This window comes from Anthonomus grandis, chromosome 13 (genome assembly GCF_022605725.1).
Source record: "Anthonomus grandis grandis chromosome 13, icAntGran1.3, whole genome shotgun sequence".
Classification (NCBI taxonomy): Eukaryota; Metazoa; Arthropoda; class Insecta; order Coleoptera; family Curculionidae; genus Anthonomus; species Anthonomus grandis.
In genome coordinates, this window is record NC_065558.1 from 9,004,707 (window position 1) to 9,030,760 (window position 26,054).

At 32.8% G+C, this 26,054-nt stretch overlaps 1 protein-coding gene and 1 long non-coding RNA gene across 2 annotated transcripts in view; one reads left to right on the forward strand and one right to left on the reverse strand.

The window, feature by feature from the left end:
- LOC126743512 (calcium uniporter protein, mitochondrial) overlaps positions 1 to 26,054 on the forward strand; it is a 98,416-nt gene that overhangs the window by 12,093 nt on the left and 60,269 nt on the right. The gene's annotated exons all lie outside the window — the stretch shown is intronic.
- On the reverse strand, positions 198 to 25,363 carry LOC126743513 (uncharacterized). The gene is made up of 3 exons (XR_007662896.1): positions 25,100 to 25,363; positions 4,085 to 4,216; positions 198 to 214 (listed from the first exon to the last, which is right to left on the reverse strand). It is a non-coding gene; the product is annotated as an uncharacterized LOC126743513 (long non-coding RNA).

Sequence of the window (26,054 nt, forward strand, 5' to 3'; positions counted from 1 at the left end):
TGTGTCCTGAACAAAACTTTTTTCGACAAGTTTCGCCCTGGGTATAAGTTGCGGCCTGCGGCCGTTACTCTCCAGATAATCCAAACTGTAAAACAAATTTTCTCGGGAAACCGCGAAACTACGGGTTCGTCTAAGGCTACACTGTTCGTCCCATGGGATTTGGGATACGTTGTCTAAACTTCCCCGTTTGTGTTTGTCGCTTTTTTGGGTAGACCTAGAGAGAAAAAAAAATATTTTAACTATAAGTTGATTAAGAAATTTTAATTTTCTGAAAAATTGTTGATCTCTCAAAAAAAAATTATTCTAATAGAAAATCTACTCTTTTTTTGGGTTAAATTAACAGTTTTTGATAAACGTTTCTATCCTTAATAAAACAAATAAAAAATATCCAAGGCATGAAGATGACTCAAAAGTTTACAAACACTTAAAATATATAAAGATCGAATTGCCAGTATTCTTTCACTGTGGCTATGTTGGAAACACTTTATCCTTTCTTAAAATGATTTTAAGCATGTAATTTTGGATTGTCTTTAAAGGTTTTAATGCATTTTCGTAAGAACTTCCCCATACTATTATAGCATAACTCAGTGTTAGCGTTCAGTTAAAATATATTATAAATTAGTTTGTATGTTCTATGTTATTAGAATTAGGCACAACAGCGCCGCTTTATCTTAAAATTTATTATATAAACACAGACAAGTCCAAGTGGTAATTCGATAGGGTCTGGCATCAACGGGATTCGACATCGTTGACAAAAAGACAGAATCACCACGAGCCTTGGTGTAAACGGACACATTTGATATTCCTCATTTTTAGTGACAAATACAGTGTGTTGTCACTTACATTTAAGTCTAATATTCTAAAACTCAGTAAAGACTTTACAATAGCTTTGTAAACAAATATCAAAAGTTGTTCGTTTAGAATTTCTCAATCCATTTACCTGGATGCTATAAAAATTGGGACGATTGGCGTTGGTTAGGGAGAAAGCGATGTAGTTAGTTTTGTCAACATTTAATGTAAGTTTAAAAGAGTCTAGCTAATTTTTGATTAATGTTAAACCTAAAGATGTTTTTTCACCCACAAAAATGCCCACAGTATCGTCAGCATAAGAAAGTACAACTCAAGTAAGTATTTGTTAAAGAATTTATACAGATTAGGAAAAGTAATGAATAAGTTAAATAGATTAACCTTTGGCTAAATTTCGCCTATGTATATATTATTGAAAAGTACAAACAAATTATTAATCAAAATTATTTAGGTATTTATGACTTAAGTTTTGTACACGGGTTTGGGGTATCGAAAGCCAGTTTAATCTGAAAGATTTTTTGTCAGTGGTATCCGTATGGGGTTTTTAATTGAATATTCTTGGGAAAAAAAATCGTACGCCACTGTTTTTTCCAAAAACAAAAATTATCTCTAAAATCCCCTCTCAGTTTGGAGCAAATTTTATTCGTTGCCTTTTGTTCGTAAGAGGTAAGGTTTTCGAGTAAAAAAATAAAAACCACGTTTACTCTGCACGGAAATTCTTCATTTTCTTCAGATAAGGATAACAAAGGTTAAACTCTTTACACCTAGCGCAAGACGTGAAACTAATATGATTCATTAGCATTTTCAAGTTCTTTGTCGCCGATAACCTGAGTGAGACTCTTGATTCCTATCAATACCTCCAAATATGCACAGAATTCATTCATTAATCAGTCATTTTTCGAGAGTGAACTCTGAGTTTCCTAGATCGCCTTTTAGGATCTAATCTATGACCACGAATATCAGCTCCAGTTAGAATTTACAATATTCTTTAATACGCCACACGAATCTAGCCACATTATGGGACGAAGTGCTTTCTGCGAGTGAGGATGACTTTTCGCCGGATATGAGTGAATATAACCCTTCTGGTTCTGAGTCTTCCAGTTCTGAAGAGGATCCAGAAACACCGAGAAAAAAGATTAGGATTTGCAATAGCTCTGAGAAGAAACGCGAGTTTTTTTTCTCCTCCCTCTGATATGCCCAGCACTTCCGCAAAAAGAGTAGTGTTTGCAAAAGAACTCCAAGCTAATGACAACACATCGCAAACGTCAATACCAGGTAACAATATTGACGAAGTTATTGAGAGTGTCATTCAGCGAAATATCAATTATAATGATGAGACCATGCTGGATGAATCTCTAGCAGAACATGAAAGTGATTTGTTTTTTTGGTCTGATGTAACTGGCGTGCACATGAAAAATTTTTTATTTACAGTCACCAATCCTGGCATTCGAGCGCATCTTTATGATTTGTATGACCAAACTCCATATTATGAATTTTATAAATTAATAATTACTGACGACATAAATTTGATTTATTTGTTCGAGAAACAAATATATACGCTGAACAACAAAAAGCCCAAGTTCAGTGTTTAATCACGAAATGCACGTGTTCAAAGCTGGAAAAACACAGACCGCTCGGAGATGGAACTACCTTCAATTTCCTCATATTGGTCAACAAGCAAAATATACTTAAACTTTATAAAACAAATTACGCCTAGAAATCGTTTTCAACTGTTGTTAAAAACTTGGCATTTTGCAAACAACGAAACCGTTCCTGATGGTGACAGATTGTACAAGATAACACCTCTTGTTACAAAACTATTGGAGAATTTTCAGTCTCCAATTGTCCCTGGCGAGTTTATCTGTATAGATGAGACTCTTGTACCTTTTAAGAAAATTATTCATTTAATTCAGAGAGTGATAAAACGAGCTCAATGTCTTTAGACCTAGTCCAAAACGTAAAACCAAGAAGACTAATTGACTTGAATTTCTTTGGCCTTTGATAACTCTAGATGAAGCTCTAAAAAAACCATCAGGATCCTTATGTGAACTTCTGGTTCCTCTCAAAATTTACAGCCTATTCAAGAACATATAATCCATAAGACAAGGACAGTTCATTGGCTTTTCCTTAAATATTACGACCACTGGAACTAAATAATTTAATAGAATGAAAAAAATGTCCTCCGCGTTTCTCAATATATGTTTATAAAGAAAATTAAGGCTTATTCTAAGTAAACACTGGACTCTGCAATTTGAGACACCCTGTAGAATTATTTATAACACAAAAAAATAGAATCAATACAAAAGCCCTTTTTGGTAAACCTCTTCGGACATGTTTGCTCAAGACTTTTTCTGGAGAAGTTTCTGTCAGTTTTGTTTGCTCTTCCTCCATAGGAGTATTTGCGGTTTATAAATAGACTTAATGGAATATGACTGTTGCCCTTGAAACTAAAAACCAGACAGAAAATTTAACGTTTAAATATAATTTATATTTCCTTCGATTAAGCATAAAACACTGCCAGCGGGGAGAGAAAGTTTTAATTAAGTGGTTCTTTAGAATTTATTAATTATTAACTGAAAGGGTTTCACCAGAGTTCTGATTGTGTCTCAAATTAGGATAATCTCATGAATTTTTTATGAATAAAGTTTATTTCGCAGCATCGAATTTACTGCATGCACAAGCGTTCGTTAACTACTATTTGGGCCTGGAATTTATCAAAATATGTAATAAAAGCTCAATTTAGATTCAGATTGGATTGCGTATTTTGGTTAGAAGAGCCAACAGAGCAGTTGTTTCCATTTGATTAATAGAACCTAAAATACATATGTATATGGGATAATTTCACATAAAATTACTACCGAATTTCCTGAAATATACAGATTGTTAATTAAAAAGTCTTGGAACGATTTAATTAAATTCGGCCTCAAAGCGAATTCGATTAAAAGAAAATATTTGCTTGGCTGAATTTTATGGAACAAGCCGGTTCTTTTGATTAAAATTAAAGCATGCCCGCACTTCTTGCACCAGATGCTTTTTTAATATAGTTTTGGGTTGACCCATATATGATGTGCCCTTAGTATTTTTATTTTTACGTTTTTAAAATTATATAATATCTAGGATTTTTTTGCGGTACTTTTCCTTTCGACAGATATTGATAAGAATTCTAGGGTGATATGGTACTTCATTGCTTATAATAAGAAAAATTAATATATCAACAATTAAGCCTCATAATAATACGATGAGTTGCAAGGATATAAGTATAATATTATTTCTTTACCTTTCTTGGGATTTCTGCAGTCTCCAAAACAAATTGTCCCTTGATGACTTGCTCGTCCTGGGATAATCCGCTTTCGTGGACGAGAGGTTTATATTCAACTTTAGATTGTTAATGCATGCGTCCTTCTCGGTTCTGAAAGTACACAGAAAAAAGCATATTTTCAAATGGAGTAATTAGATATTCTTATTTATATTTATTCTTATTTGGAGAAAGACTCTTTAAAAGGAATATTTCTCAGTATATACACTCTTAAAAATAGGTGAATAAAAATTCAACAATTGTATAGATTTTACATACAATTTGATTCTGGAAATGGTACAGAATCAATTTGTGTAGAATTTCTCTATGCTATTGTGTTTAAACAACTGTGGTTCTATAATCAACAAATTATGTATCAATTTGATTTATTTTATTGTATATATAGTACACTATTTGTGTACTTAAATTCGACAATATTTTATATTTATTTAATATAATTATTCAGTAAAAAAGCAAACTCTTAGTGTTTTTTTAACATGGTATGTACAGGAAAAAAACACAATTTGTGCATTTTAAATACACACGTTAGTGTAGGTTGTTTTAACAATATATTTTATTTTCTTTCATTTCAACTATTAAATTTTATTACAAATTGTGTATAATAATACTATATATTGTTTTATAAATTTAAATATAGTGTAGGTTACTTATTTTAGGTTTGTATATCAAATTAACATAAGAACTGGAGTTTTTTATTACAATGTTTTGTATTTATATTCATAAAAATTTAAAAATAATCAATATATTTGTATAAAAAAAATAAACAAATTGTTTAAAAATTTAAAATACATTTTAGAGAATTTCGTCATAAATCTGTGTAATAATAAATTCTACTGAGCCTGGGAAAAACAGGATAAAAAAAAGCTGTTTTTTTATTTTAACAATTTATTTAATAGTATGAAATATTTTCGAAAATTCCACCATTAATACATTAAAGCAATGTATTAAATATTTTCTTCAATCGTTTCAAACCTAAGTTTTTTCCATAGATATTTTACACTGCCTCCTTTGTAGCTCCATGTAAGTTTAGAGGATCTTGGTGGACACGATATATCTACAGGAGCCTTCCTTCCTATCCAATAAAAAAAATCTTAATTATTTGTTTTAATAGTAATAGCCTAGGTAATTTTTAAGAAATTTTTAAAATTTAATTTTAAAAGATTTTTAGTTTGTTGATAATAGTTTAATTACCATAGTAACATATCCAAACTATGATTAAGTAGATACCATTTTGTAATACAAATTGAAATACAAATGCAATAAAGGTTACAAATTTAACCGACCTCTACATTAAAATTGGATAGGTACAAAGATAAAAAAGATGTAAAAAAAGTAAGTATACCTACTTATCTATTCTACTGTAAAGTTATCAGTTATCACTGAAAAACTAAATAGGTACCAGCTACCTGTCTAAACATCAAAATATCCAGTAAATTCCAAGTTATACAATAAATGCAAAAAAAATATGGTGCTTACCTAATTACCTACCTACAAACTGCTCCTGGAGTTGGTCCAATAAACCCCACTCCTTAAGTTTATCTTCAACGAATATATCCATTTTTTTCTTATGCAATTTTAACACTTAACGAAACGAAAAAACCTTAAAACAAATTAATGCCGGCCGACTGATTGAAGGACTGAAGGTGAAGAATGAACAGTTGACCACCTGTGGCACTGGGAATTATAGCAATGCTGCCATCAAATGTATCTTAAAGATTACACCGCCAATTAAAAATTTACGTTTCCTTTTTCCTTACGCGTGTTATTATCACGATATTATTTAAATAAATAAAATAAGAACTTATGCTGATTGGGCTTATTTTTAAATATCCTATTAAATTATTTTCAATTAACAACTTTAAATCGACTGCAAATTTTGATGCATACCTTTACAACTGTTTAATATTGAATCTGGCAACATTGACGCTAACAACGAAGTTCTAGCGGCAAAGGCAAGGGCGTCGGGCGCGTCCTCCTTTATACACAATTGTGTATTATAACTACCCAATACATAGTTTAAAATTCTATAATTGTGAAGGGCTATTAGCAAGAATCGTTTTTATTCTACACAATTGTAAATAAAATCAACACAAGCCAGAATAAAAAAATAATTAAAAATTGTAGTAAAAATATACTTGGTTATTAGATTTTTTACCAAACTGCATTGAATTAAAAAAAAAATGTAGAATATTTATACACATTATCTTAATAATTAATATCCACTTATGGTGTATTAATTTAATATGCAATAATTGTATAAAATATACACATTAAAACATATACAAAATGCCTGAGAATTTTTATACAGGACTGTGAGATATTATCTAACAATTGTGTATTAAAATTAAACATTTTTTTTTACACAACAAAATGTGAAAAAATCCATCGGGATTTTTCTGTGTGTATATTTTCATTTTAATTTACGGTCTAAAACTAAGACTCGCATTATTTTGGTTTGAGCTTTTATGATCTTTAATTATAATAACATATATTTTTACTTAGAACATTGAAAGATTAGAATTAGTAAACAACAACTTTGTTTGACTTGAACACGTGCGCAGAGGCAAGGGGGTATTTTGTTTACAAACATGTTTATCGATTCTCTGTTGTCAACCTTACACACATTTTCAAAAGAGGAAATTGTTAGCTATATATCAACGCATAATATAATAATGTTAATTTAACTTATTGGTGTTAAAATACTAACATTCTTACTTCTAAAACCGCTTCTAAAAAATTTGTAATTGCAACACCGCAAACAAAAACTGATGTCATCTTACGAAATGTCATCTTGTTAAACGGCTTTGTGTTTACATTCGGCATTTGTGAAGTTCTGCGTTTTTTCTGTAGTTTTTGGTTGTAAAAGGTAAAACGTCTCATCAATGTTTTTGTGAGCTGTTACGATGGTAAAAACTTGTGCTTTTTGTGCACACCATAAAAAAAGGCCGATCTTTTCAAAACTAAATACCGATACTGCCATAACATCATGATACTGTCATCATGAATGTAGAATACTAAAAACTTATTTAAGAAATCTATAATAATTATAAAATATGGAAGTGTTTATTAGATAGGTACCTTTACTCTAATGAAGTAGGTTAAAAAACGCATAAAGAGATTATAAACGGTAATAGTGTTTATAATTTAAATCATAATCTATTATTAATAAATATTTGTCATGTAAATATTTTTTGACGACGTCACTGGTAAAGATTCCTTGTGTCGATGGAATGAACAATGCGATCGAGCGGCGTTGCGATGTTGTTGCCTTTTTCTCTAATCTCTCTAAAAGGTGTCTACTATAAAAACCGCCAAACTTTAAGAGGTGATTAAACAAGTCATTTGCAACAAAAAAGTCGTATAACATTTTTTTCGAAAAGATGTTAGTTCTTCTGGCATTTAACATTTTTTGATTTTAACTTTTTTTTTTGTTTTTTTTTTCATATAAACAAGAATATCTCCGTTATTCTTACCACCACAGAAAATTTAGGTATACCATCTGAAAGAGAATTAAATTTGCTATAAGATGGGTATATTTAAGTTTTTGAGTAATTTCTTATACCGGGTGTTATCAGAAGTTAAATGTAACATTTGGGAAATGTGCAAAATTAGTGGTACCTTCTGCGTTGTCGTTTTTCTAAAATTTGGTAAATAGGGACATTTTTTTTTCAGCAAAAACTACTGCATTTAATATGCTTTCCAATGATATACTTACTTTTGTGATAGCTATTTGTTTTCACAGCAATATCATGGGCAAAAGAAAGAAAACCACAAAAATTGAAAATGTTCAAATTTAATATTTCTTGATTGACCAAAATTAAAAACAGACGAAAAACAATGAAGTAAATGTTGTGAGACCGTGACTTTGTGTTTTTTATTGTTTTTCGTCTGTTGTATACGTCGGTCTCTTTGTGAAAAATGGATGAGATTTTCTTATACAAAATTAAAAAAATCAAAATTTCATTAAACAAACCTAAAATTATAAAAAATTGTTCAAAATGTCTTCCCTCTTGTTCAATACATTTGATGCATCTTCTTCTGACACTATCAACAACCCGTTCAAGTTCAACGCGTTTTTGTCGCATTTCATTGCAACACACACTAATTCGATTAATTAATGTTAATACTATAAACATTAGATTTTAATGTGCCCCAGACATAAAAGTCAAGGGGCGTAAGGTCAGGGCTTCTGGGCGGCCGTCTTACCGGACCGTATCTTCCGATCCATTTCTCCCCAAAGCATTGATTTAAGGAATTTTGCACAATTCTGCCATTATGGGCTGGGCATCCGTCCATTTGAAACCAAAGTTCCTGTCTAGCGACTAAGGGGATTTCTTCCAGAAAGCCAATAAGGTTATTATTTAATAAATTTGAAAACTCATTGGAATTGAGCCGATCAGGAAGTATTACAGGCCCGAAAAGGTGACCTCTCGTTAATCCTATCCATACGTTGACCCTTATCTCATGCTGAAAATGTGAAACAACAGTCGCATGAGGGTTTTCTGTATGCCATATATGGTTATTTCTTGAATTCATTATTCCGGCTCTTGTAAATGTTGCTTCATCTGTCTAAAATATTTGATCTGTTCCCCACTCTTGCAACTTATTCAAGTACCACCTACAGACCTGCCTCACCTCACCATCCACTGGCAATAAATCCTGGACTTTTTTTAAATGAAACGGATGCAAATTATTTTTTTTTTAGAACTCTATGTACAGTGGAATGGTGAATCCTTAATGCAGCACCAATGCGGCGAGTACTTTTAGATCTATCTTCTGTAACAGCTCTCATAATCGCAGGTTTTTGTCTCCAGCGTTGTCTCTAATCCGCAAACCTCGAAAGGAACCAGTTTCCCCACAGCGTCTGAACACTTCTGCAAATGTACCTCTATGGGGTTGCCGTCTATTAGGAAAACGAAGCGAATACTCCCTGGCTGCCTCTCGCGAGTTTCCATTTGCGACACCGTAAATAAATAAGATATCCCGATATTCAATGTTTGTGAAACTAGGCATTATTTATTTAGGCACGTTTAAATCAAATTTCTTATTTAACTACTTTAAGTCGAAGTGAAAACTTAGTGATAGTTCTTATCAAATTGTAAATATCTATGCTTTTGTTTTAAAAACAAGTAATACATGGTTTGTGAATTTCCTTCTTTTGCAGATTCATTGCCATCTACAAAAGAAGGAAAACCTGCCTTTTTTCTTAAAGAATGAATATCGCGATGTGTTATTTGTTTAGGGTTTCTCTAATGGAAATTTGTGGATTTGTTGTGTTAGGGAAGATAGATCTACAAGTACTCACCGCATTGGTGCTCAAAATATCAAGAAATATAAAATTTAAAAATTTTTAATTTTTGTGGTTTTTTTTCTTTTGCCCATGATATTGCTGTGAAAACAAATAGCTATCGTGAATCGATATAGTGAACTAATTAATGCACATCCAGTTCACTATATCGATTTGTTGACTCTAACAATTTTTTTTTTAATGTACGTATTAAAGCAACGTTTGTCTTTAGAAAACTAACTTTATTAATGCGAAACAGAAAAAGTATTACATATGTAATTAAAATAAAAAAACGGCAATCTAATCTATTTTTTCAAAAAATGAAGTAATTTTTGTTTGCTTTTTTGTTTTTAGTCCTGTTTGCACCATCGTATTCCTTAAGTTTTGTAAAACGAGTATACTAGAATATTCCACTTTATCTTCATTTTCTTCGGCCCATTGAAGGATGTTGTTAATCGACTTTATTGCCGAATTTGTTGTCACTCGTTCATATTCATCAATAGGTTGAATATGAACTTCTGGATTAAAAGTCTGCAATAAAGTAATGATTTCTGATCTCACTGTGTCAATGTCTTCATTTCTTATTCGGCTCCGTAAAATACTTGAGGGGATGTTATCTTCCGCATCGTCAACTTCGTCGGCTAATGGTGAAAGTAAATTATGCCATCATTTTTCTATAACTTCAGGCCTTAAATTTCTCCACGCCAAAGCCAAATTTTAACGAAATATGTTTTAGAGCATCTCCGATATCCTGGTTAGTTCCAATAATTTGTGATAACAAATTTTTTCGATAAAATAGTTTTGTCAGACGAATAGCGTTTTGGTCCAATGGCTGGATTAGCGGAGTAACGTTAGGTGGCATATAAACAGTGAAAATGGAACCATCATCACTTCTTAGCTGTTCTGCAACAAAAGCATGGCTTTAAGTGGAAGGTTTTGGCTCTGTAGGAATTCCGTAACCTAAGACAAGAACAAATGCTAGAATAATGTGCAGTTTAAATTTTTAAAAGGAATAAAAAAAGGGCGTAAATTTGTAAAAATCGTAGTTCAAAAGGACTGAAACCATTTTTTCTAATTCTCGAGATACAAAGAGGCTAAAATTTAAAACGTCTTCCTATGACAAAACTTACCTCAGGTATAAACATTCGCTGAAACCATTCTTTGAAAATTACTGCCGTCATCCAAGCAGTTTTGGAGTTTCCATAATGGACGGCACAGTTAAAATTTCGACACGAACGTGGATTTTTTGCTTTCCCAATAATTAATGGTTTAACTTTGTGAGTACCTGCCGCGTTTGTGCATGCTAGAAAAGTCACTCTTTGTTTCTCGGTTTTCCTACCTGGCGCAGTTTTTTCTTCGCGAGCTACATATGTCTTTCCGGGCAGAAGTTTCCAATACAAACCAGTTTCATCGGCATTGTAAATCTGTTCTTTTGTTAGCTAAAGCTCATTTATATTTAGGCGTAAAGTTCTTTTAAAAGGATCAACAAGCTCGGGTTCTGAGGATATTTTTCTCCTGAAATCCTTAGGAAGCGTATTCCAAAACGTTTTTTATACTTTTGCATCCGACCACTGCTCGCATTAAAAGAAGGAGATTCCTTGTATTGACTGTGAAGTAACTTGGCCTTCTCTTGGATCATTAAACCAGTTACCGGAAAATTTCTCTCCCTTGTTTTTAAGAACCACTTATATAAAGTTTTTTCCATTCTAGGACACTCTGATTGTCTCAAAGTTTTCGGTTTTCCAGGTCCTGTGAAAGTCCCAGGTACTGTTGACTCGTTTCAAAATCTTTATCCTTCTGTGACGAATCGCGCATATAGTGGATTTAGCAACACCATATTGTCTAGACAAAACGGTCACTCCGACACCTTTCTTTAATTCTTCTAATATTTTGGCTTTATCGCTTAGGGTTAAATCCTTTCTAATTTTTGCCATAATTATTCTGGCGGCGTGACGCGACCTACTGCACCCAAATACTAAAGAAAACTAATTGCCCGAAAAGAAACAAACCGTTTAATATCCAATAAAAATATTGGATTTACTATTTCGAGAATCAATTTGTTCACTTGACAGAATACATTAAGGAAACAATGTCTGTTCACTATTTAGAATAGTTCACTAGACAGCGTGTTCAGTATAACGCGAGTCTACTGTATATCATTGGAAAGCAAATGCAGTAGCTTTTGCTAAAAAAAAAACATGTCCCTATTTACCAAATTTTAGAAAAACGACAACGAAAAAGATACCACTGATTTTGCACATTTCCCAAATGTTACATTTAACTTCTGATAACACCCGGTATAAAAAATTACTCAAAAACTTAAATATACCCATCTTATAGCAAATTTAATTCTCTTTCAGGTGGTATATCTAAATTTTCTGTGGTGGTAAGAATAACGGACGGAGATATTCTTCGTATTACCTAAAAACAAAGAAATTTGATAAAATCAAACAATGTTAAATACCAGAAGAACTAACAACTTTTCGAAAAAATGTTATACGACTTTTTTGTTGCAAATGACCTCTTAAAGTTTGGCGGTTTTTATAGTAGACACCCTGTAGAGTATCTTCTTAAATTTTATTATTTCTTTTTTATCAAAATAAGTGAAAAACTTTAATGATAATATAGAGTGCTTTTTTTGCCATTTCTAAATAAGCATCTAGCATCATTGCATCAGAGATGTTGCAAGCAAACAAACTGCCCATATATAGTTCCACGGCATGCTAATTCTAGCCTTTCAATGTTCTCAGGACGAAACTGCTTTGTTCTATTTTTCTCATAAATATCTTTGAAAGTATTGAGAAGAGCAAATAAAATTGAAAAAATGTATTTCTTTCCCTAGACTTCTACCCGTATTATTATTCTAAAAAGTTTATGGAAATATCCAGTGTCAATTTCACTTTATGACATCCAAACCTCATTTTAAAACCGTCGAGTTTTTCCGGCCTTATGTGCTTTAAATATGATGTTCGAACATAAAACTAGGGTGGTAAAATAAAATGGCCTTTCCATAAAGTCAGTGGCGCTATTAGCAAAATTGAACTCATTAGCCTAATTTATTAAACTTGACATGAAGATATTTTATTATCAACTTCGCATGTCGCATTCACATAAATATTAATAACCTTAATATATAAAGGTATTTTAGGTGATTTTTTTTAAAACTTAATTGCCCCAGAAATTAGTTTAATTTGCCTAGTTTCTTTAAATGAATTATTAATCACTTTACTCGTTACAGTTAACCATAAAGCACGCATTTGCTTTCTATTAATTTTAAATCATTATAATTTAATTCACTAGAAAAAAGTATCATGCTATACGGACGCTTTTATATTTATAACCTCCCAAAAAAAAACACCCTATGAATTTTTAAGTTTTATCCAGTATAATACATTTCGCATTAAGGGTTTTATTGGAGCCTTGATTTATGAGGTAGTTAAAGGCAAAATGGGTCTTTTATTTATAAGATAATACTATCGAGTTCTTTTTACTTTACACGGAAAAAAGAAAATACTCAATTTGAGCAAAATAATGTTAATATAAGGCTATCTTAGCTTTGTATATCTCCAAACTAAATTTTTTTAATATAAAATCTTTATTTAAATTAAATACACATATCGTTATTTATAACATGTGAAAGATTCATTTTTATGTATCCAATTGAATTAAATTGTTACTATAGATATTTAGAATAAAGATATCAGTAGTTCAGTTTAAATCAAAGGCGTTTTTTGAAATAAATACATATAAGATTTGGTTAGATTGAAGATTCTATCCAACTTGAAAAGTTAATTCGAAAATTTTGGTATGTTTAAAATAAAAAAACAATTTAATTATATGCCATACTTGTATTACCAAAATACGACTAGAAATTGAACCAAAATTGAAATACTTACTCAAACTAAGTATTTCAATTTTGGTTCAATAATCGCAAATCATCTGTAAAAGTAGGTAATAAAATAATAACTATTGATATTAATGATTTTAAAATGTTTGGCTTAATACGCTGACGTTTTTAGAACTAAAATTTAATATGTTAAAGAGAAGCTGTTATACTAATAACTGTATCATATTTTTTTTAAAAAACGTGACCGATGTTTTTTCGTATTCACCTAATTTTAAGAAAATAGCGTTGTGTACGATCTAAACAACGTTATTTTTATTAAAATTGGAAATACGAAAAAAATAACGTATATCTATATAAATACCTCATACTTATCTATTTCTTCTAACCGGTACATGAAAATTAACTAGTGCAAGGAGATTAGGATAATTGATCATACAATTCAGTAATTTAAATACAGGAGCCGTATTTTTGAAACCATTCGAATTTGATTCGTATACGAAATCAGAGGATTTCCCATTAAAAATCGATGTTCGTATTTTCGACCGCTTCGTATGCGAACTTTTTCGCATGCGGTGTCTCGAATGGGTATATACCATTCGAATTTCAAAGTTCGTGTGCGATTTTCAATTTGAATCTGCCACTTGTCTTGTTTTGATTTTAAACTAGCTTTGTTTTTTTTTTAAATTGTGTGAGTTCGTTAAGTATTTTCGTAGTGTTTTTGTCTTGTTTATTGAAAAAAAAAATTACCAAAAATCAAATGGCAAGATTAAACAATTTTGTGTAAAGAAACGTCGTCGCTGCACTGGAAGAGACTGAAACTCTGGCAGATAGAAGGAATAGGATGTACTCATTCTATTCCTTCATTTCTTGACCCGTTTAAAATGTATTCACTAATCAGATGCTCAATTTAATAAATTATATAGATTAAGCAAATAGGAACTGATGTGCTCTTTATGTGCTCCAGAGATTTTATAATCTGTCCGCTACTTTTATACACAAAGCTTGTGCAGTTTTACCTGAAAAATCTTGGGTGAACTTGCCCGACTTTAATTCCGAATGCTCTTCCATAAATGAAATTAGTTCTTTCTTTTGCTTACTCGATACAAAACCGCAATATTTTTAATTTTTTGAATCCATGTTAAAAAAAGGGAAATTCGAAAAACCCAAGAAACACTATGAAAAAAACTTAAAAATTCCCTGATATTTTTAACTTAAATTTTAAGTTAGGTTAAAAAATCTTTATCGTCTTCATCCCGTTTGACATGGCCTCCAATAGTACTTGACTTTGCTACTTTGCCACTACATTTCATGTTCGTATGCGAATGAAATTTCGAATGCTGTTCAAAAATGCACTTTTTAATTCGTGTGCGAATTTTGCCGCTCGACTTTGTTCGAATTCGAAGATTCTCGAATAAACGATATAAATCTGTATAAATTCGTAAGTCTATTAACACATAGAGGTCATCATACTTAATATTATCTACCGGAATATTCAACTTATAGACAATGAATCTTAGGAATCGTCTTTGAACCCTTTCCAGAAGATGTGGTACTGATAGACCAAACAGTACTGGCATACTCCAATACAGATCTTACAACAACACAATAAATATCCCTAATGACATACACATTTATATGGGAATAAAATTGATTTTTTTTATGCGGTGAAAAGTTATTGAGTTACACTTATTTATATTAAATTAAATTTATTTAATTTGCACCACTGCATGATTGATGCAAGATCCTGCTGAAGCTTAAAGCAGTGATTAATATGTTTGACCTCTGTAAAAATTGTCAAATCATCGGAATCAACGGCAAGACAAGTGTCCACCTTGGGAAACACCAGAATGAAGAGGTATCTTTCTAGATAAGGCAGAGTTGGATCATTTTAGAGATTAGAGATCTTTGAGTGTGTTCTACTATATATCTAGTTTATACTAGAAGAAGAGAGAGGAAGATGAGTTTATTGGTAGTTTGGCTTGCAATAGATATTGCATAATAGATCAAATATTCTTTAAATACAGAGATTTTTATGGAAAATATGCTATGAATAATAGAAGAAGATCCAGATTATTCAGTTATTCCATTACCGTTTGCATACACCATTGGAGTAGCGTAGAATGCTTAATATACTATACAGAAATGTAAGCAGTAAATAAAAGTAACCTTATAAGAGATAAATATAAGCCAGAGAGACTGCCAGCAAAGCTTGAGCACAAGCTCAAGAAGAATTATGGAAACAAATTCTTGAAGACATCATAATGAAAGTAAAATCTAATTTTCGAACTTCCATTGTACAATTCGGCACGACGTTTCGGTTGGGAAGTATCTGCAACCTGCATAAACAGGGTTTGTTATCAAGTGTAAACTAACATTAATAACTATTCGACAGTTTTATATAGTAGAGGTGTATGAAATCGGCATTAGATCTTGCAGTGTTATGAAAGTAGTGGCCTCCAGAAGTTAGGAATATCCTAGAAGATTCCTTGGTATGCATGTAAGAGGAATCTTCTTTTCTTCCAATGTTGCTCCTTGCACAAAATCTTTGATTCTGTCCAATGTATGTTGTGGCCGTTGGACCAAGTGTGTTCTGCTATTCCTGATCTGGAAACCTCTTCTGTTCGGGTCCACTTTCGATGTTTTTTAATCCTGACTTCTAGTGGTCGCTTTGTCTCGCCAGTGTATTGCCACATTCTCAGGGAATTTGCTATACGCAATTCTTGGTTCTGACTTCGGTCTTCTATACTAAATCATCTAAGATTGCCTTCACTTCGAATTCGTCTTGATGTCTCGATTTCATGTCTCTGAGTCATTTTTTATTCTATTCCAGGCATTATTAGACACTTATTCTCGTAATTGTTTTGGACTAATTTCCAAGCGTTAAAACATGAATTAAGATCACTGGATTTAAAAGATAAATCATTCAAACAAAACGATGTATCCATTTTTAATTTAGGACGCCATCTAACAGTCATGCTTTATTTAATCTATGGCTCGTTTTGCAAAATTTTAGACGATTATTGTGAGAAGGTAATATACGAGGGTGGTCCCAGAAGTACCCGGCCTGACCTAGAGATGTGGGTAGTAGTTTGAAAAATATTAGTGTATTAGAAAGTATACAATCTATAAAGCATATGTTTCAAGTTTGAAGACGCCACGTTGTTTAGTATTTGTTTGGCAGCCATCAATAGTGAACGTTTTCACTGAATTTGTGAAAATAAAGAAAATTGGTCATCGTTATGTGATACAATACTTTTATTTGAAAGGCCTCAGCCAAACCAATATAAAAGCTGACCCGGATTCTACTCTGGGTGAGTCTGCTCCTTCGTAAACAACAGTAAAATATTGGGTAGCAGAGTTTAAACGAGGCCGTACGCGCTGCCAAGACGAGCATCGCAGTGGTCGACCAAATGAGCTGACGACTCCAGAAATTTTAAAGAAAATTCACAAAGTGGTACTGGATGATCGTCGACTGAAAGTGCGCGAGCTAGCGGACATAGTAGGCATTTCAAAAAGTGCGGTACATCGCATATTAACCGAAAATTTTAAGATGAGAAAGCTGTGTGCAAGATGGGTGCCGCGTTTGCTCACACTCGAGCAAAAACAGTGTCGTAAAGATGTTTCAATTGAGTGTTTAGCGAAATTTAATAGCAGAATTTTTGCGCCGTTTCATAACCATGGATGAAACATGGCTCCATCACTTCACACCTGAGAGAAAAAAACAATCAAAACAATGGACTCAAAAGGGAGAACCGGCCCCAAAAAAGGCGAAAACCGTTTCATCTGCAGGCAAGGTCATGGCGTCGGTTTTTTGGGATGCGCGAGGGATAATTTTCATTGACTATCTTGAAAAAGGTAAAACTATCAACGGCGAGTATTATGCGAACTTATTGCAATGTTTGAGCGAAGAAATCAAGCAAAAACGGCCGCATTTGGTTAAGAAAAAAGTGTTGTTTCATCAAGACAATGCACCAGCTCACAAATCCGTTATTGCAATGGCCAAAATTAACGAATTAAAGTTTGAATTGCTACCTTATGCACCCTATTCGCCAGATTTAGCCCCCTCAGATTATTTTCTGTTTCCAAACTAAAAAACTGGCTCAGTGGTCAAAGATTTTCCAACGATGAAGAAATGATGTCTGCAGTTAATGGCTATTTCGAGGCGCAAGACAGTTCTTATTATAAAAAGGGTATCGAACTTATAAAACATCGCTGGGAAAAGTGTATAGAGCTGAAAGAAGATTATGTTGAAAAATAAATAAATTTTTTTCCAAAATGTTCGTGTTTTCTTTCTTGGGTCGGGTACCTCTGGGACCACCCTCGTACTCAACGGGAAGGCAAGGCCAAGCATTCTTTAAGGTACCCAAAATTTATACACTTAACAAACATATTTGTTCTACTAAAAATATAAATGATCCATTTATCTTTAGTTCCAAAAAATATCCAATTTTTTCACGCATTGGGACAAAAATATGTGAAAATAAAAATTATCAATTTTTCAAAAGACAAAATTAAAAGAACTGAAAAAAAAGAACTGAACTTATGTATATTCCTTTCCTCCGGATGCTCCTCTGGATAACACAATGGCAATCATAACAAAAACAGGTGGGTTAAATAAAAATTACCTTTTGAGACCAACCCTACACAGTGGCCAGCCTAACAAAAACAGATGGACAAAATTTAAAATTAAGTTTTTTTGAATTTTTTTCCTCCCGCGTATCAGCAAAATACTTGTAAATATGACGTGGCAAACCCCCTTTTGCCGACATTTCGAAACCCACCACAATTGACATTAAAGCAATCAACCCTACACAGTGGCCAGTCTAACAAAAACAGATTTCACACCAGTTTTTGGGAAATTTATTATTTATAAAATGAAACGAACATCTACTAATACGTACCAATAAAATAACCTTCAAATTGACACCTTGTACCATCACATTAACGCATATTAATGAACTAAATATACCCGAGTTGATGTAACTGATAGAGCCAGGGTTCTGACATCATATAAGAAAAAATATACTTTGTATTATGCTATTTACCTTTTCGATTATTACTTGAACGCCAATAACTGGTAATTATTTGTTACCATCAACAAAAAAACAGCCTAACGAATAACCTGTCTGGCGTGTTAATATGTTTAATGACATCATTGCGGATTATTGCGTTTGTGCACGATATTAGTTTATTGTTTTATTTTATGTTAATAAATTAGACATTTTCTTTGGTGTTTTCCCGTTTACTAATCACATCAAAGTTCCTCTATAAACTGAACCGAGTTATTAACAAATTGCATGTTTATTTATGCCAAGGCGAAAACCGATTATAGCGTTGCCAATTCGGACCTTTAAAGCCAACAGCCGTGACATATTAACAAACGAAAATTAATCGTTTATCAGTTTGCAAATTAAAAATGAAATTATACGACAGGATGTTTTATATGTGGAGTACAAAAGCAGCTCGTCCCGTTGTTCCTGATTGCTCCACGTGAACGGAAAATCGCGATGAAACGAACTGGGGGAATAAAGGGATGCACTTTGCCAGAATTCCCGACAGATTTTCCCAGGAATTATTCTGTGAAATTAAATTTTCCTAATATGTTTTGGGCATGCTTGTGATGACGAAGAGGCTATGCTGGCTGGCGCTCGATAAAGCTCTTATAGAACTTGAAAGGGTTAAGTGCATAAGGTTGTTAAAGTAGATTTTCAACAATCTATATTCAAGCTATATTAAAACTAATCGAATTTAAAATAATAGGACAATCCAAACAGCTTTTCACAAGTTTAAACATAAACAGTATAAAAAATGTCTCTCTGCGAGTATTAAGTAGAGGTAAGTTTAACTGTTGTTCCATCACACTGTTCTTTATTCTAATGCCCTCCTTAAATACAGCACATATTCTGAGAAATGTATGTTAAACATGTTCTAAGGACTGTGTGATTTTGAAAATATGGTGACCACACAACTGAGCAGTATTCCAGGACAGGCCTTACTAACCAATCACAGAAAAATACTGGCAATTTCTTAGAACAAGCCGAAGTATCTTTGAGCTTCTTACGGATATGGAATTAATGTGGTCAACAAATAGACAAAACCATATAATATGTCGGAGAATATTTAAAAAGTAATGAACAACAGGTTTAACTTTTTGAGGTATTATGTTGTTTAAAAAGCATATAAAGTTGTGCAAATACAACTTCATGAGAAGAAATTGGACCCTGACGAAGAGGGGCACACTCAAAAAATATGTGCTGAAAGGTCTGCTTTACATTTGCGTCGTCAAGATTTATAAAGTAAGAAAGTCCGTCAAAAGTAGCCTTAAAAAAACGTTAATTGGCAGTCTGGACTTGGCAAAGAAACTATAAAAGACAGCTATAAAAGAGAGGAAATGCTGAAGCAGATGCAAATTCAAGGTCTTTTTTAACACAAACCTGTTTAAATTCATCCAACAACAAGACTTTATTCTTCTTTAGGTAGGTACTCGTTAATGATATAAATGGCATGCCAAAATTAATTTTTGAAAAAAATAAATTCTTTACTTGTTAAATCCAATTATAGGAAGGGTCTGGGTTTTCAAGTTCCAGCTGTCTCTTATAGCAGATCTGTTGGTATCTGGAGGGTTTCATAGACAAACGTTTGATTAGTCAATTAATAGCTAATTTAAAAATAGTTAAAGAAAGGTTATCATGCTATCTAAAAGGACACCCAGATAGTAGTGACACACTGAGTGGTTATACCATTGGTAAATTCGGAAGACCTAACCTATTCACTTTGAGCGTAAAAGTAATAAATACGAACTTTCTAATGTTAAGGTTCAGTTGATTTTTCGTACACCAAACACACAATCGATCAAGATCTTGCTGCAGCAGTTCTTGCTCCAATAGACTCATAATAGATCTTCAAAATTTCAGACTTTTACTCTTCTTAAACCAATAAGTAATATCATTTACAAATAAAATAAAGAGTAGAGGCGAACAGGGTTTGCCTTGAGGAACACCTGAATTGCCTTGTATGATATCAGACAAGAAGTCACCAATTTTAACATGCTACACATGACCAAACAATAAACTGGAAAACCATTATATTAGCTGCCAATGAAAACCCAGTGCCACCAATTTCCCCCAATTGGATGTTAAGGTTAACCCGATCGAATACCTTGGAAAAGTCAATATAGATATTATACTGAGTGTAGTATAATAGAGTATGATAGGGAAGCTATCCGGCCCTGGGCTAGCATCAATTTCCATGTCATTTACTGCCTCCTCTACTAATTCTTCAGTAATATGCCTAGAGTTAAATTCTGAAATAGTTTTAATTTCATTGGGAAAAATTGGAAAGTTTTGTGGTGTTTGGCAGGAGTTTAGCTCCTATGCTTGAATCTGTGACAAGATTTTCATTGGTCTTTTACATGAATATCAGACAAATAACTTGATAAAGTTCGGTTGATGTATGTATAGAAGTTTTTCTCCTCTGTTTCCAGCAAGTCTTCTTCATACCGACTGCGTGCTTTAGTTATTTCTGCTTTTAGTTAAAGAAGTTCCCCTTCACTGTTTTTCCATTTTTGCAGAGTCTTAAGTGCATCTGTATTGTTGCCATAATTACTGCATAATCAGTTTTTTGTCTGTGCAGAAAAGTAAATCTAGAAGCGAAGCCTGTTTCCCTGTCCGAGTGTAGGTAATTAGTTGCTTGCAATTCCATCCTTTATATGCATTCTAGCAATTCCTCTGTTGCTTGGCATGCTTTTGTCATAGAAAGACTTTGCCAATGTATCTCTTATGCAGAGTGAATGTCTGGCAGACTATTCTTACTTTTAAAGTTGTTGGTATACTCACTCATGCAATTGGGTAAACAGTGATCGATAAAATGTGATTTTTAATAAATATGCACGTTTCTCCCCTCTTGGTAGTCTCTATCATCTTTGTAGAGAGAATAGTCGTCATTTGATAGTAATATTGAATCAGGAATTTTGTTATGTAACTAAGTTTCAGTGACAAAAATAAATGATGGCATCAGTTGGTATTTTTTGGTAATTTTTTGGCTATCATAAAGTATTTCACTGGCTTCCATCTTGTTGCGAAACACTACTCTGATTGGTTATAAAGCTAATTAAATAAAATTCTTAGTTTGTAGCAGTAAATTTAAATATTATTAAATTTTAATTTTGTCCTTCCTAATGTAAGTAGTAGCCCACTGCCTAATCATCAATGCATAGCATGCAAATAGATTAGGCAACCAACAATGCGTACAATGGTTCGTAAGTCAAAAAATATCGGACAAAAATCCAATAAATTTAATTAAATCTTATTGCTCGATAATGTGATAAAATCAGCATAATTAATAATTAATTATCTTTTAATAATCAGATTGTTTTATTTAAGGATATCCCAGGCATAGGTATGCTTTTAAAAAGTTACGTATTTCTGCTGCATAAACGTTACATGTATACTTTTTGAAAGTTTAAGCGATGATCATCGTCTGCAGCGTCAATAATTCACGCATTCATTCATTATTAATAAAAAATAAATCCGAAAAAACTGATCAGATCTGGGTCAAGATTAAATCTCCCTAGTCGACCCCATTAATAAATAAAACATGCGGACACTTTTGGCAATGCTTCCGGTGCACAGCAGTGGAGTTTATTTCCTCTTTTTTTGTTTTTGCTGCCATATTATTAACATTTCAAAGAATTCTGTCATATTATTTGTTTCTATACTCCGGTGACCCGTGTGCATATTGAAATTCTTTTCCGGAATCGGCATAAAATAAATCATGCAACTAGGTTCATTGTTACATAAAATGTTTCTGTATTGACGGTCGCATATGCGATTTTTACATTTTGCAGATATTAAATATTCACTCTTATCATAGTCAAGTATTACAGTTTCAATTTTTCGCGTAAAGTTAACTGCAAAGTTGTCTGGTCTGATTTGACTAGTTTTTCTTTGATGATAGTCGTCAAATTAGCAATAAAAATATCGCAACATTTGCAACATATGTTGCTAAACAACCCCAACCATATTTAGACTGCCACACGTGTAACGCGATGTTATGGTCACGGCAATAAAGTTATACATTCTAGCATTTTTATAACAACGACAGCTGTCGTCCATTTAGCCGCACCCTGAAGGTACTTTTTTACCCTTTTATACGATGATAAAGCATTTATGTCGCACGAAAAATCTGGCTACAATTCGCGTGTCGCATCGTTTTAAGCTGAAGCGACACGCTGCTTAAATAAATAATGATCAAAACGACCCCGACAAATTATTACTCTGCGTAATTTTGGCAAATTTGCGACACTTTTAGGCGAAACAAACCTATAATACAGCCATAGAGTCAGCTGCATCGCTGGGGATTATGCGAAACGTCAGCGCTTTACCGCAAGGATCATTATGTATGTGTGGTTTTAGGAAATTTCCCCTTCGGGGTCTGTGAGGACCTATATATTCAATTGCAGATAGGATATGAAATACTAAAGAGAGAATGTGCAAGAGATGACGCTGAGTGCTTAAAATAACTCAGCTGTCATTGTCATTTGTCTTAGTTTGACAGTTATAATATAGGGAAATCGTTTCTATTTTTTGAAATACTGGTTTTTCATTGCGCAACGCTCTCAGTAATAAGAAGCCAGTATTTTAACCAACAAGAATAATTAATCTCTCTGTTTTATCTGTTACAGGATCACAATTTAAAATTTAAGGTAAAAAAATTATCGTTCCAACATTTCCGTTAGATGGCACCACGGGTCAGTTTTCCGATTGAGCGGTTTTAGTCGCGTCTCTATTTCCTGTTCGGAATGTCACGCGAACCCTATACATTCGTTCGCGTTTCCGTTTACATTTTCATTGTTGTTTTTTTCATTAGGTCATCAAACTGCATAATAAAACAACTTTATAGTCCCTGGGTGACGAATTTTAGTTTTAATTTAATTAATTGCAACTTTTAAGGGATACGTACTATATGAAAGGTAGAAGAAGCTAAGAGTTAAATGCCCCTTTTTAATACCCTACTTAGATAATAAAAAATTAACGCAAAGTTGGTTACTAAAGCTCAGTTTAACCTTGGCCTCATATAGGTATTTTAATGACATGTTATTAATTAGACAATCCGGCTAAATTTGTAAGACAATAACATTTTCTCAGTTAAATTTGTTACAGTTCAATTTTGTAGCCCATTAAACACAGTAATTATATTTTAATAAAATTAACCTTAAACCCGGCTCGAAGGGCCAATATCTAAAACAAAGAAGGAAAATTAAGACCCTATTTGGCTGGAAACCATATGAAGCAAAACACTATGAGAACACACAGTCAAATGCCTAAAGTACCCCTTGAGTTTTGTCTTATAAGTTACAGATTCCAGCTCGAAGGACCATTTTGTAAGAAGATTTATTTTTTGTCGCCAAAAAAAACTCATACATACTAATTTTTTTGTCGCAATAAACCCAAAATACAAAAGTTCAGTCGAAACTACAAATAGGAATTCTAATTACCATATAATCTCAATTAATTAGAATAACATTTATTTATAACCGAGCCTAGGCTCTGATATTTTTTTCTCAAATCCGCCTCTAAGGACCCGACATGAAACAGGTATTTTAATGTTATCTAGGTAAAAATCTATTTGGTGTTTTTTTTAATGGGTATTTCCTAAAGATAATTTTTTTTAAAGAAATAGAACAAGAGAGAGAGTGGGAGAGAGAGAGAGATATAATAAAGCTCTAAAAGTACTGCAAAGGTTACAGCTCTAACTTGAGTTCTATGAATCAGTGGTCATTTAAAAATAGATATTTTTGGTCGTAGTAGAGGAGCAAGAATTGTTAATGAAGATACTATGCAAGGTTAGTCTAGTCTTTAGAAAAGAACGAAAGGAATTTAGGAAAAGAAGGATTCTTACTAATTTCAGGAATCATTCTCATTATATGGAATATCAAATTAAATTTCCTTTGTCAAAGGATAAAAAATTAAAATTTGATGATTTCAAAAAATTTGAATTTTTTGGTTTATTTGGTGAACGTATATGTTTTTTGTAATGTTCTGTATCTGATAATGGCTGTTTACACAGCCGAAATGCATAATACATTTACCTAAGTGTCCTACATGCATTTTTCTTGGAGATAAAGACTTCCCCTATTTGTAATCTTTATCTGAATAAGAGTTATCCTATAGGATATCCTAATAGAGTTAGTACATAACACACTATGAACTTAACCATTCTTGGTTTGAAGGGCATCCAAATAAATCATCTTGGCAATCTGTCATGAAGGACCAAATGGAGAAACATATTCACTTTTACAACCTGCTGGATCGCTTTCTTAGGTTTTAAAGAAATTTTACGACTTCCAAATACATGAGAATTAATTAGAACGGATACGTGTAGCCGATGACTGCATAATTATAATGATAAAAAAACCACTGAACTTGTTTAAAATAACATGAAACATTAGCAGTAATTTTTTTAATGCAGCTCTAGTAAAAAATGTTCGGGTATTTTAGTGTTATGTTATAAAATCCGGGTCGAAGGACCGATACCTCAGGGTATTATTTTACAAAATTCGACTTGAAAGACATTTCCGAAAGAAGTTAGATATGGGATCTATTGACAATTTTTGGCGAAGAATCGTGGTATTTGTACTATAATAATCTGAACGTTATACATACTCGTAACCAAGAAACGTATAAGATAAGGTCGCCTCCGTATATGTGCCAACATTGACAAGGAGCCGTTTATCCAAGCCTCTTGCTTTAGGTACAAAAATTGGAAAACTTCCAAATAAAGTTACGGGGAATTCAATGATTGTATCCGAGGATAAAACGTGACTACACATATACTCTCTTACCAAATTGTTGTAATCATTGTCACAACCCAATTCTTATTCCAATTTCACAACACCTGCGGCACTTTTGTCCATAAAAAAGTAATGCAATATCGTTCCACTTCACCCAATTACAAAAAAAATTTTTTTTTAATTGTCGGACAACCAAACGATTGAAAAATGACCAAACCGCGGCGGTACCGCGTAAAACTCGCGACTGCGGCTCGATTTTCCGTTCGTGTATAAAGTACCAACCGTAAACAAACACCGAATCGGTGTGTCCTTGCAATTTGTGGAAACCCACCGGAGTGTGCCGTAATGAGTGTATGTAAAAATGGTAATTTGGACCCGCTAGGTGGTGAGTAAGGTCGCACTAGGTGGGTTAGGTGTGTGGTGGTTAACTCACCATATATATACGCATCTCGTGTTTGCTAAGGGTCTTTTTTTTAGAAAATAAATGTTCAGCCAACGTTGATTTATGTACATTTGTTAATAATTTTGCTTATTAAAATGTGCTCTGTGTGAGAAGACAACCTCACAAAAATTACACACTATTAAAGCAGTACTAACATATAAATGTGTCCAGTTTATCCATTATTTTTGTTTTCAGGTCTACTGCTCGCATTTGTCCTTAAAGGGTAAAATATATACAAACATATACAGCGGCTATGCCAACAAATTATGGAAAAGTTGTTTTGTTTCAATTGAGTTCTTTTTCAATGAAAGCAGAATATGAGAATGATCTTTACATCGGTTTTTCTCAGGCCATACGGCCTACAAATCGACCGGACTTTTTTACATCTTGCAAGTGCTTCATTGGAGATTCATCAACATTTTTTTCTTATTTTGATGATTTTAGGTCATAGAATAAAAAGTGCTCATTTTATTCGAAATTTTGAGACACGATGAATTTTAACATTTTTCAATTGAAATATTATGAAAAATTTTTGGTATTAAACCGCTGTACTTCATGTAGGTT